At 49.1% G+C, this 13,837-nt stretch overlaps 1 long non-coding RNA gene across 2 annotated transcripts; it reads left to right on the forward strand.

The window, feature by feature from the left end:
* Positions 1 to 4,414: 4,414 nt before the first annotated feature.
* Positions 4,415 to 9,820, forward strand: LOC308246903. Of its 2 annotated transcripts, XR_013960437.1 has the most exons (4): positions 5,220 to 5,280; positions 5,971 to 6,267; positions 8,143 to 8,214; positions 8,325 to 9,820. It is a non-coding gene; the product is annotated as an uncharacterized lncRNA (long non-coding RNA). The 2 variants fall into 2 exon arrangements; XR_013960436.1 differs by having other exon boundaries at positions 4,415 to 5,280; positions 8,143 to 9,820.
* Positions 9,821 to 13,837: the final 4,017 nt, after the last annotated feature.

The raw sequence follows: 13,837 nt of genomic DNA on the forward strand, positions 1-13,837 counted from the left end.
AAAAGCAATTAATTTTGCAATTGCAACCAAAAGAATAAAATACCTAGGAATAAACTTAACAAAGAATGTGAAAAACCTATATGCTGAAAATTACAAATCATTATTAAAAGAGGTTGAAAAAGACAACAAAATGGAAAAAATATCCAGTGTTCATGGATTGGAAGAATCAATATAAGACACCAAGATGGTGGCATAGGTAAACACTTGAACTTGCTGCCTCGCACAACAACTTCAAAACTACAACTAAAAGACAAAACAGACATCATCCAGAACCACAGGAAGGCTGGCTAAGTGGAAATTCTACAACTAGAAGGGAAGAGAAAAGCACACTGAGACTCAGAGGAGCTATGGAAGTAAAGTGCAGAGTTACGGAGGCCTGCGAGCACGGAAAGGACTGGAAACTGAGTATGCGGCTGGCTTTTTCAATCCGGAGGGAGACATAAGCTCCTGACTGCTCTGAACTCCAGTTCCAGGCGAGACTCTGGGGACCCAGACTCATATGGGGAGAAACTGGACTGTCTGGCATCGGGCGGAACTCGAGGGTGACTTTTTCTCAGAGGTGCTTACAGTGATTACCAAGGGACACTGATACCCAGGGTCCTCTTAGGCAGGGCTGATGGGAAGCCATTGCTGTTTGCTCTGCCCTGAGACCCCACCCCACCCAAGCTGTGCACAGAGGCTTTTGCATATGAACGGTCTAGTCCTTTGAAATCTAAACTTATTTAACAAACTGCAGCTGAGTCAGAGAAACCCAGAACATCCAAAAGAAGGCCCAAGGCCCCACAGCAGCTTGCATTGCTTCACAGCTGGGCCTCATCTGAGCACCTCCAAACCCCCAAAAAAGAAGAGGAATCTGCAGATCTCTCTGTAGCTCCTGCTGGGTGGCCTCAGGCAGAGGCTAAATTAGCACCTCCTTGGAGATCCAAGAGCCAGTGTACCCAGGGGTCAGAATAGGACCATCAGATTACAACTCCTCAGATATATAAGGGACACACTCAGGGGGTAGACACAGTGAGCACCAAAGCCCCACTGAAGCAAGTCTTGCCTCATAAGGGTGTCTCCAGCACAGAAGTTCTCCCATCGTAGACACAGCTGATCCTCACAGCCAACTGGCCTGGAGGACAATTCCTCCCAGTGATACCAACAACAATCAAGGCTTAACTACAACAAGACTGTGCACACAGCCCACAAAGGGGTGCACCAAGAGTGTCCACCTCAGGTAACTGGGGAGGCTGAGCCACTGGACCCTATAGGACACCTAGCACACAAAGCCACTCTATCAACTCAGGGAAGCAGCCAAAATGCGGAGACAAAGAAACAAGTCACAAATGACAGAAATGGAGGAAAGCAAACTAATGGATATAGAGTTCAAAACCATGGTTATAAGGTTTTTCAAGAATTTTCTAGAAACCGCCAATAAATTTAGTGAGACCCTTGAGGATATGAAAAAGGACCAACTAGAAATTAAGCATACACTGACTGAAATAAAAAATAATATACAGAGATCCAACAGCAGACTAGAGGATTGCAAGAATCAAATCAAAGATTTTAAATACAAAGAAGCAAAAAACACCCAACCGGAAAAGCAGGAAGAAAAAAGAATCCAAAAATATGAAGATAGTGTAAGAAGCCTCTGGGACAACTTCAAGCATACCAACATCTGAATTATGGGGGTTCCAGAAGAAGAGAGAGAGCAAGATACTGAAAACTTATTTGAAGAAATAATGACAGAAAACTTCCCCCACCTGGTGAAAGAAATAGACTTATAAGTCCAGGAAGCACAGAGAACCCCAAACAAGAGGAATCCAAAGAGGACCACACCAAGACACATCATAATTAAAATGCCAAGAGCAAAAGACAAAGAGAGAATATTAAAAGCAGCAAGAGAAAAACAGTTAGTTACCTACAAGGGAGCACCCATACGATTGTCAGCTGATTTCTCAACAGAAACTATGCAGGCCAGATGGGAGTGGCAAGAAATATTCAAAGTGATGAATAGCAAGAACCTACAACCAAGATTACTCTACCCAGCAAAGCTATCATTCAGAATGGAAGGGCAGATAAAGAGTTTCACAGATAAGAAAAACCTAAAGGAGTTCATCACTGCCAAACCAGTATTATATGAAATGCTGAAAGGTATTCTTTAAGAAGAGGAAGAAGAAGGAAAAGGTAAAGATAAAAATTATGAACAACAAATACATATCTATCAACAAGTGAATCTAAAAAGTGAATAAAAAATCTGATGAACAGAATAAACTGATGAATATAATAGAATCAGGGGCATAGAAGGGAGTGTACTGACAATCCTCGGGGGGAAAGGGGTATGGGAGGTGTGGGAAGAGACTGGACAAAAATCGTACACCTGTGGATGAGGACAGTGGGGCGGGGTGTAAGGGCAGATGGTGGGTGGGAATCAGGTGGAGGGGAGCTATGGAGGGAAAAAGAGGAACAATTGTAATAATCTGAACTATAAAGATTTATTTTTAAAAAGCATATAGTTAAAATAGTCATATTACCCAAAGCAATATACAGATTTAATGCAATACCCATCAAAATCTCAATGTCATTTTTAAAATAAATACAACAAAAATCATCAGATTTGTATGGAACCACAAAAGACCCCAAATAGCCAAAGCAATCCTGAGAAAAAAGAACCAAGCTGAGGTATTACACTACAAATTACACTACAGAAATGTCGTAATCAAAACAGCATGCATTGGCAAACACAAAGACACACAGATCACTGGAGCAGAACAGAGAGCCCAGCTATAAAACCACATGGACATGGACAGATGATTTTCAACAAAGGAGCCAGAAACACACATGGAGTAAAGACAGTCTCTTCAATAAATGGTGCTGGGAAAACTGGAAAGCCACATGCAAAGGAATGAACCTGGATTACAGTTTGCCCCCATGTACAAAAATTAATTCAAAATGGACCAAAGACCTTAACATAAAACCCAAAACAATAAGTTGCATAGAAGAAAACATAGGTACCAAACTTATGGACCTTGGTCATAGAGAACATTTTATGAACTTGACCCCAAAGGAAAGGGAAGTAAAGGCAGAAATAAATTATGTCAAACTGAAAAGCTTCTGCACAGCAAAATAAACTAACAACATAATAAAGAGGCAGCCAACCAGATGGGAGATGATATTTGCAATCAGTAGCTCTGACAAAGGTTTAAATTTCCAAAATATATAAAGAACTCATAAAACTCAACACCAAACAAATAACCGAATAAAAGCAGAGGCAGAGGACCTGAAAATACACCTCTCCCAAGAAGACATATGAAGAGCCAATAGATATATGAAAAGATGTTCAGCCTCACTGGCCATTAGGGAAATGGCAATCAAAACTACAATGAGATACCACCTCACACCTGTTGGAGGGGCCATTGTAAGAAGACAAGCTATAACAAATGTTAGAAAAAAGGGAACCCTCATTCACTGCTGGTGGGAATGTGGACTGGTGCAGCCACTATGGAAAGCAGTCTGGCGATCCCTGAAAAAATTACGAATAGAGCTACCATAGGACCCAGCAATCCCTCTCCTGGGTATATGCCCGAAAAACTCGAAATCACGTCACAAAGATATATGCAGCCCTGTGTTCACTGAAGCATTATTCACGGTGGGCAAGTCATGGAAACAACCAAAGTGACCCATGATAGAGGACTGGATAGAGAAGATGTGGTCCATATGCACAAAGGAATACTGCTCAGCCATAAGGATGAAATAGTGCCATTGCACCAACATGGATGGCCTTGAGAACATTCTGGTAAGTCAGAAAAAGCTAAGAACCATATGGTTTCATTCAGATGTGAGGTATAAAACTGAAACTCGTGGACACAAACAGCAGTGTGGTGATTGCCAGAGGGAAGGGGATAGGGAGAGAAGGGGGTCCTAATATGAGGTGACAGGAGAAGATTTGACTCTGGGTGGTGGGCACATGGGCACTATACAGATCCTGTAACATAGAAACCCACACCTGAAACCTCTATGTTCACGTTGACCAATGTCACCCCAATCAATTTAATTTTAAAAAGTAGTTTCTATTCTAGTGGAGAGTGAGAGACAGTGAATTAAAATAAAATAGTAATTGCATATGCAAAGAACTCAAATAGGATTGTGATGGATAGTGACCAGTGTTTTCTTTATAATGGGTGATCAGAAAGGATTTCTCTGAGAATGTGGCATTACAGCTGAAATCCAAATGAGAAGGAAGGTCTAAGATCACACCAGCCAGAATGAATGGCAACGTCACACTAGGACAGTACGTGTGCAGAGGCAGCAAGTCCACAGTGCACTCGCCAGGGGGGAGAGGGTGGGCGAGTAGAGGCCATGCTGCCTGGAGCAGGCAGTGATGCTTTCCAGGTGCTGTGGCAGCGTTAGAAGCAGAGGAGTAACGGTTCAGCTCAGTCAGCAAATGTGAGCACCTGTTGGGTGCCAGGCACCGTCCCGTGGCATGTGAGATGCATCGCTGTTAGTTTTGCTTTGTTTTTAGTTCCCTTCTCGAGGAGCTTACTGTCTAGAAGGGAAAGGCAGACAATAAACATAGGAAATACAAAATATATAATATGTTAGAAAATAAGCACAGTGGACAAAGAAATACATGATCTTTGTTTAGGAAGTGTCTGCAGGGTGTGAGAGGAAGCTGGGGTCTGTAGAGCAGGCTTTGTCTAAGTCAGGTGAGAGATGGCTGCTTTAGACCAACTGATAGGTGAGGTGGAGAGAGACAGACACATCTGTGATGGATTCGGAGGGTTGAGTCAATAAGACTTGCTGATTAGATTGAAACAGAAATCACTGATAACTCCTGGATTTGGGTACATTCAAGGAGATGAAGATGAAAATTAAGGATGGTTTGGGAGTATGTCTGAAAGCAGCAGAGGTAAAAGTCAACACTTCCCTTCTGCTTGTGTTAAGTATGTAAGTGTGGGGCATCTAAAGGTGACATCAAGCTGGGAGTGGGCAACAAGAATGATAAACAGACTGGAACAGACATGTTCGGGGGCGGTGCTTGCCTCACGGAGGTGATGGGCTGGGGCCCAGTCGAGCTCACGGACTGGGACAAAGTGGATCGAATGAAGGTTCTGGAGAGATCAGGAGCAGTTTTGGAAAAAAGCAGGTTGAAGGATGAAAGGGTGACAGGAGTTGGGCAGGTGTATTTTTTTCATCTCAATATTTATACTCCTTATTTCTCTTTCTTTAATTACCTAGGGCCTTCAGTGCCAAGTTGAATGGGAGGAATGATAGATCCGTCTTGTTCCTGATATTAAGGTGATGCTCCTGTTTTTCAGTTAAAATTATGAAGTATGTTAAATTCAAAGCTAGTGTATGGTTTTGTAGTATATGCATTATAAGGTAAGAAAATTTGATCCCTACTTTCTTAAGCATTTTCATTAAGAATGAAATATTGACTTATATGCTTTTCTATTTCTATAGAAGTGGTCATATTTCCCCCCACCTTTAATCTATTAATGAATGACTGATGATTTTATATATATATATATATATATATATATATATATATATATATATATATATATATATATATAGTTTCTTGATTTCAAAGAGGAAGGGAGAGGGAGAGAAAGTTGGAAACATCAATGATGAGAGAGAATCATTGATCAGCTGCCTCCTGCACGCCCCCTACTGGGGACCGAGCTTGCAACCCGGGCATGTGCCCTTGACCAGAATCAAACCCAGGACCCTTCAGTCCCCAGGCTGACGCTCTATCCAGTGAGCCAAACCAGCCAGGGCTTAATTATATTTAATGGTTATAGATTTATTTAGGTTTCCCCTGTCATCATGTCAGTTTTGGTAAGTTATATTTTATAAAAAATTGTCTGTTATGTCTCTGTTTTCAAAGTTATAGACAAAGTTATTCCCATTTTTTTTCAACTTATTGAGTTAGACATTTAGTTTGATTTGGTTAGAAATTATTTTAATGCCACAATTTTCCTCCAGCATGCATCTAAGACGGTAAATTTCCATGCGAGTAGCACTGTGGGAGAATTGAAGTCATGGTCACAAGACCCTCTGGTGCTGTGCCCTTGGAGAGGTAGAGCGCCATCCCCTGCGTCTGGGCGGGAGCTGGCGGCCCTGAACTAGCAGAGCCCTGTGGGGTGAGGGCCCGAGAGCTGGCAGCCGAGGGCCAGCTCCAGGCCACGCAGCTCCAGCTGTACCTCCAGTGCTGCCTGGCGACTGCCTGAGCCAGAGCCTCCCAGCTGAGCGCTCGCAGGTTCCGGACTCACAGCACCAAAGGTAATGAAGGTTCGTTGTCCTGGGGTGCCGCACGCGGGTGGCTTGTTGTGATGGAGTGACCGCTAACTACTGCAGCTGCTTCCAACGGCACCCAAACGCTGTCCAGGTTCCCACTGTCTTTCAGTTTTAATTTTTTAAAAATTTATTATGATTTCAGATTTGGTTCATGAAAAATTCAGAAGTCTGTATTTAAAATGTTGTAAATGTATAGGCTTTGAAAATTATCTTTTCAAAAAAATTTATTACATTGTGGTCAGCGATCTTCATTTGCATGGTTGATACCTGGGAATCACTCAGACACAGTGTGTTAGGGAAGCTCTGCCACGCCCCACTCCATCATGCCTTGTGCACCCAGGGTACAGGGGGCTTGCAGTGCCTTTCTGATTAATAAAAATTTCACAAGCACTTATGCTTTAGAAAGTATGTTTATCCAAATATTATTACCCGAGCAATTATTATCAAGCAAGGAAATCACTTCACAAAGCAAACGACTTAGAGCATCCTTTTTATTGGTTCTGCAGAGCATGGTCTGCAGTTCAGGAATCTTGACAGAACCGTTTTTTTCAAATAACATTTGCAGGAACATTTTATGATGACAGAAAACCGAACAGAGTGGTTATAGTTGAGTTGCCACAAAACTCTGCCCACAACTGATATTCTTGTTGAGACCCTTGGGGGCCACCTTATCTGACCAGCAGGAGAGAGCGCACTCCCTGTGTGGGGCTGATAGTCTCCAGGCAGCAGCTCAACTCAGGGCAGCCAGGCCCAGCCCTGGGCCTGAATGGGAATGCTGCGGGGCCACAGGAGGAGAGCACTAGCTGGGAAGCTTAGCAACTTACAATGGAAGAAGGAGATGGGAGAAAGCTTAAACAGAATAGGGGCAGGCAGCGTTTGCTTTGAGGGTGACACCGATGTGCCTTTACACCTGGGTCTTGGCCATTTTTTGCTATGTGTTCCATGAACGCTCAGGAAGACTGTTTTCACTGAGTTCAGGGTAATGCGTGCCCATTAGATGAATTTTATTTTCTTATTCAAATACTAGAAGCCCTGCGCACAAATCTGCACCAGTAGCTCTCTGCGGGGCCTGGCCGCTCTGCGCCCGCTGCCCAGAGGCTCTCCACAGCCCAGAGGCCCATCCACGGCTGGGAACGGAATGCTTGCCTCGTCGCCATGGCTGCTCATACTGCCCGCTCTCAGCGGCCACCCCCCTGGGACTGGGGGACTCTGGAGGGGCTGAGAGGACTTGGCGCTGCCATCTTTTTGACAGAGTGACGGTTAATTTGCATATCACCCTTTTATTAGATAGTATGCTAAGTCTTTATTAGAGGAGTCTTATTTTGTGGTTCAAATATACTTTATCCTTAAAAATATTTATCTTTAAGTATCGATCACAGAGAGAACTCTGCTACTATGGTTACTGGTTCATCAAGGTCACTAGCACGGAACTGCTCTGCGTGCTGCAGCTCTACGCTGCTCGTTTCCACCAGGTGTTGCTCTTACAGAGGCAGTGACCCTCCTTCTCTCACCAGTAACACTGCGTGCAATAGAGTGTGCCTTTTGTGACATGGTCACACTGACTTCCCCCTTGTCACTGCTTACGTGCACCTGGTGCTTGGCTTCTTTTGCCTCTGTCAGTCTCCAAGTTCAGAAGAGAGGAGGCGAGGTGGGGCTGGGCCCTCCTGCTCGGGTTGACTCTGCTGTCCTACAGAATAAGCACTGAGCCCTCACACCCTCCCCTCAGGGCTTCTGCAGCCTTTCTTCCTTCACACACTGGCTCAAAACGTCCTCCTCCCAGCCCCCGCTTCATCATCACCTCAGGAGCCCACTCTTGCTCATCATGCGTCCTCGCTAACTGAACTGGTCTCTCTGTTTCAGCCTTACCCTGAGTGTGCGTCCTGCCTCCAGCAATGAAGGGACCAGGCCTTGTGAGTCACCACCAGACCTGAGGTGAAATGGGATAATAGAATCATCATCACAACTGGCACAGTTTATTGGGTTCTTTGTGTGAGCCTGGACCATGTTAAGCATTTTGCACGGGTTATTTCTTATCTTTGCAGCAGCCTATGAGGGAGTGCTATTATCTCTGTGTTTACAGAAGTTACAAGACTTGCCAAGGTGGAGGAGCTGACACTCAAACCCAAGACCAGCTGACTCCAAAGCCCATGACATGAGCAGAGTGCATGGGCAGGGTGGCCAGCCTTCTGGGTCTGCATCACGGTAACCCATCTGGGAGGATAGAACCTGATAACCAAAGTCCCTCCCCTTAGGAATAATCCCCACTTCCCTGCCTACCTCTCTCTAGCACCTTCTGGCAGCAGCGGCCCTTTCCTATGTGAGGTGGCTGGTGACTCTCACTTGTAGAAGCTCATCTGCTGGCTTCAAACACTTCTCCTCCAGTCCCCTGACCTGGGTTCCAAGCCGGGTGACCTCCTCAGTGACCTTTGAGATTACGTGTCTCTCTCCTTCCGGATGCGCTGCTCCAGCTCACACAGCCTAGCCACCTGGAGACACTGATGCAGCCTCTCAAAGCAGCTTCCACCTGCTGCTCTGGCTCCAGTCTGCGTCTGTGAGGCCTAGAGACAGAGGTGGCTGCACAACAGTCATCCCTAGGCTCCCACTGATGAAAAGGAACAGAGAGTGATGTTCCAAGACTCATTTTCCTAATACACTCTGTGGCACAAGCAGGCAGGGCTCAGGATAAACTACCAGCAGCAAGGGCTGTGGTCTTGTTTTACCTAGAGACTAGAGGCACAATGCATGAAATTTGTGCACTTGCGGGGGGGTGGTCCCTCAGCCTGGCCTGTGCCCTCTTGCAGTCTGGGAGCCCTCGGAGGATGTCTGACTGATGGCTCCCATGGGAAGTGGGCTTAAGCTGGCAGTCAGACATCCTTAGTGCTGCCACGGAGGCAGGAGAGGCTCCTGCCACCACCACTGTGCTTGCCAGCTGTGAGCCAGGCTTCTGGCTGAGCGGCACTCCTCCTGTGGGAGTGCACTGACCACCAGGGTATAGCTCCTGCATTGAGCGTCTGCTCCCTGGTGGTCAGTGCATGTCATAGTGAGCAGTTGGGCGGCCTTAGTATATCATTAGCATATTACGCTTTGATTGGTTGAACAGCCAACTGGACGACTGTACACTTAGCATATTAGGCTTTATATAGGATTCTAAAAACAATGCCACCAGGGAGATCCAAGATGGCGGCATAGATAAACACCTAAACTGCTGCCTCGCACAACAATTTCAAAACTACAACTAAAAGACAAAACGTCTATCACCCAGAACCACGGGAAAGCTGGCTGAGTGGAAGTTCTACAACTAGAAGGAAAGAGCAAACAGCATTGAGGGGTGCACAAGCGCTGAAAAGCTGAGGTATGGAGACACACCACTGAGTGCACTGGAGTTCGAAGTGAAAAACGTCCAGTCCCTACCTCTAAATAGAACATTCCTGAAGGGTGTTGGCCACATATGGCTAAAATAAAGACAGGCAAAGGCACACAGTGAGAGAACATAGTGAGAGGGGACACAATAAGAGGGGACAGTGAGAGGACACAGTGAGAGGGGACACAGTGAGAGGGGACGGTGAGAGGACACAGTGAGAGGGGACAGTGAGAGGACACAGGGGATACAGTGAGAGGGGACACAGTGAGAGGACACAGTGAGAGGGGACAGTGAGATGGGACAGTGAGAGGGGACACAGTGAGAGGACACAGTGAGAGGACACACAGTGAGAGGACACAGTGAGAGGGGACAGTGAGAGGGGACACAGTGAGAGGACACAGTGAGAGGACACAGTGAGAGGGGACACAGTGAGAGGGCACAGTGAGAGGGGACAGTGAGAGGGGATACAGTGAGAGGACACAGTGAGAGGACACAGTGAGATGGGACACAGTGAGATGGGACAGTGAGAGGGGACACATTGAGAGGACACAGTGAGAGGGGACACATGGAGATGGGACAGTGAGAGGGGACACAGTGAGGGGACAGTGAGAGAGGGGACACAGTGAGAGGACACAGTGAGGGGACACAGTGAGGGAACACAGTAAGAGGACACAAAGAGAGGACACAGTGAGAGGGGACAGTGAGGGGACACAGTGAGAGGGGATACAGTGAGGGGGACACAGTGAGAGGGGACACAGTGAGAGGACACAGTGAGAGGGAACACAGTGAGGGGACAGTGAGAGGGGACACAATGAGAAGGGACACAGTGAGAGGGGATACAGTGAGAGGACACAGTGAGAGGACACAAAGAGAGGACACAGTGAGAGTGGACAGTAAGAGGGGACAGAGAGAGGACACAGTGAGAGGGGACAGAGAGAGGACACAGTGAGAGGACACAGTGAGAGGACACAGTGAGAGGACACAGTGAGAGGACACAAAGAGAGGACACAGTGAGAGTGGACAGTGAGAGGGGACAGAGAGAGGACACAGTGAGAGGGGACAGTGAGAGGGGACACAGTGAGAGGGGACACAGTGAAAGGACACAGAGAGAGGACACAGAGAGAGGACACAAAGAGAGGACACAGTGAGAGGGGACAGTGAAAGGGGACAGTGAGAGGACACAGTGAAAGGACACAGTGAGAGGACACAGTGAGAGGACACAGTGAGGGGACACAAAGAGAGGACACCGTGAGAGGACACAGTGAGAGGGGACAGTGAGAGGACACAGTGAGAGGACACAGAGAGGACACAGTGAAAGGGGACAGTGAGAGCGGACACAGTGAGAGTGGACAGTGAGAGGGGACAGAGAGAGGACACAGTGAGAGGACACAGTGAGAGGGGACAGTGAGAGGGGATAGAGAGGACACAGTGAGGGGACACAGTGAGAGGGGACAGTGAGAGGGGACAGAGAGAGGACACAGTGAGAGGACACAGTGAGAGGACACAGTGAGGGGACACAGTGAGAGGACACAGTGAGAGGACACAGTGAGAGGGGACAGAGAGAGGACACAGTGAGAGGACACAGTGAGAGGACACAGTGAGAGGACACAGTGAGGGGACACAGTGAGAGGACACAGTGAGAGGGGACAGTGAGAGGACACAGTGATAGGGGACACAGTGAGAGGGGACAGTGATAGGGGACACAGTGAGAGGGGACAGTGAGAGGACACAGAGAGAGGACACAGTGAGAGGACACAGTGAGAGGACACAGTGAGGGGACACAGTGAGAGGGGACACAGTGAGAGGGGACAGTGAGAGGACACAGTGAGAGGGGATACAGTGAGGGGGACACAGTGAGAGGGGACACAGTGAGAGGACACAGTGAGAGGACACAGTGAGAGGACACAGTGAGGGGACACAGTGAGAGGGGACACAGTGAGAGGGGACAGTGAGAGGACACAGTGAGAGGGGACACAGTGAGAGGACACAGTGAGGGGACACAGTGAAAGGGGACAGTGAGATGGGACACAGGGGATACAGTGAGGGGGACACAGTGAGGGGGACACAGTGAGAGGGGATACAGTGAGGGGGACACAGTGAGAGGGGACACAGTGAGAGGACACAGTGAGAGGACACAGTGAGAGGACACAGTGAGGGGACACAGTGAGAGGGGACACAGTGAGAGGGGACAGTGAGAGGACACAGTGAGAGGGGACACAGTGAGAGGACACAGTGAGAGGACACAGTGAGAGGGGACAGTGAGAGGACACAGTGAGAGGGGACACAGTGAGAGGGGACAGTGAGAGGACACAGTGAGAGGGGACACAGTGAGAGGACACAGTGAGGGGACACAGTGAAAGGGGACAGTGAGATGGGACACAGTGAGAGGACACAGTGAGATGGGACACAGTGAGAGGACACAGTGAGAGGACACAGTGAGAGGGTACACAGTGAGAGGACACAGTGAGATGGGACACAGTGAGGGGACACAGTGAGAGGGGACACAGTGAGAGGACACAGTGAGAGGACACAGTGAGAGGGGACAGTGAGATGGGACACAGTGAGAGGACACAGTGAGATGGGACACAGTGAGAGGACACAGTGAGAGGACACAGTGAGGGGACACAGTGAGAGGGGACACAGTGAGAGGGGACAGTGAGAGGACACAGTGAGAGGGGACACAGTGAGAGGACACAGTGAGAGGACACAGTGAGAGGGGACAGTGAGAGGACACAGTGAGAGGGGACACAGTGAGAGGGGACAGTGAGAGGACACAGTGAGAGGGGACACAGTGAGAGGACACAGTGAGGGGACACAGTGAAAGGGGACAGTGAGATGGGACACAGTGAGAGGACACAGTGAGATGGGACACAGTGAGAGGACACAGTGAGAGGACACAGTGAGAGGGTACACAGTGAGAGGACACAGTGAGATGGGACACAGTGAGGGGACACAGTGAGAGGGGACACAGTGAGAGGACACAGTGAGAGGGGACACAGTGAGAGGGGACAGTGAGAGGGGACAGTGAGAGGACACAGTGAGGGGGACACAGAGGGGACAGCTTTGTCTGTAGGGACAGGGGAGGGTTTTAAAAAGCAAACAACATTTACAGTGTGCCTCTTAAGAGGAATTTTCCGTTGGAAAAGAGGAGGGGAGGAGAGGACCTAATGGTAATTTTAAAAAAGGGGGAGGGAGAGAAAGCAGTCTAGGAGGAAGGAACTCCATGAGAAAAGTATTGGAAGCAAGAAAGAGTAAAGAGTTCAGAGCACAGCGGTGCTCAGGGCAGCGTGCTGGCACCTCCCGTCTGGGAAAGGCAACTGAGAGCTGAGTGCTGGGAGGCAGGGACTGTGCAGGGCCTTGGCCTTGGGCGCCTGGTGGCAGGCGAGGGCCAGCAAGGACAGGACTGCGTTGGAGGACGTGCAGGCGGGGGCAAGAAGGGGGGCGCGGTGTGAGAGCCTGGTATTGGTAGCCGTGGGGATAATTCAGTTGGAGCCCTGAGATGCGGGAAGGGGTAATGTCCCCAAGTGCAGGTGGGCTGCGGCTGCGCCTTCCCCTCCAAGAGGAGAGCAGTGCTTGCAGGGCGTCCCTGCCCCCTGCCCTGTGTCAGGGCCTTGGAACCCAACCCCATTTCCAGTCTGAATCCTGGACGGCCAGGCCCCAGCCCCTAACCGGCAGGAGATCCTCCTCTGCCCTGAGGGAGACAGGCCATGGCTCCAGCTCTTTGTGCCCCATCAGCGTGGGTCCTGAGGGCTGGAGCGCCCAGGGGGCAGAGGGACCAAGTCCCGCCCGGCAGCCTTGGGTCCCTGTTCACCCAGACCCATTCCCTTCACGGGGACACTCACTGCCCTGCCCTGATGGGCAGCCCCACCCCCTCCCCCCCAGCATACCCACCTCAGGAGGAAGCCCACGCGGGCCTGGTGGGCGCTGCCTTCCCGGCACACAGATCTCCTCGCCCAGCTCCCTGCAGGTCTCCCCAGGGGCCCAGAGGAGACAGAGCAGGACCCTGCTGGCGCCGGCCCACGTGGGAAGCCGGGAAGCATCAGGGCAGAGGTGTGTCCACAGCTGGCAGTGGCTGCATCCTTCAGGGGCCCCTGGCAGGCAGGGCAGGCAGCCTCCACTCGGAGGGGGTTGGAGGCATCCGGGTGCCTTCCCAGCCGTCCACTCCAGCCTCTGCTTCAGACGCACAGTGTCCCT

Source organism: Plecotus auritus (genome assembly GCF_963455305.1).
Source record: "Plecotus auritus genome assembly, chromosome: 4".
In the NCBI taxonomy this organism is placed as follows: domain Eukaryota; kingdom Metazoa; phylum Chordata; class Mammalia; order Chiroptera; family Vespertilionidae; genus Plecotus; species Plecotus auritus.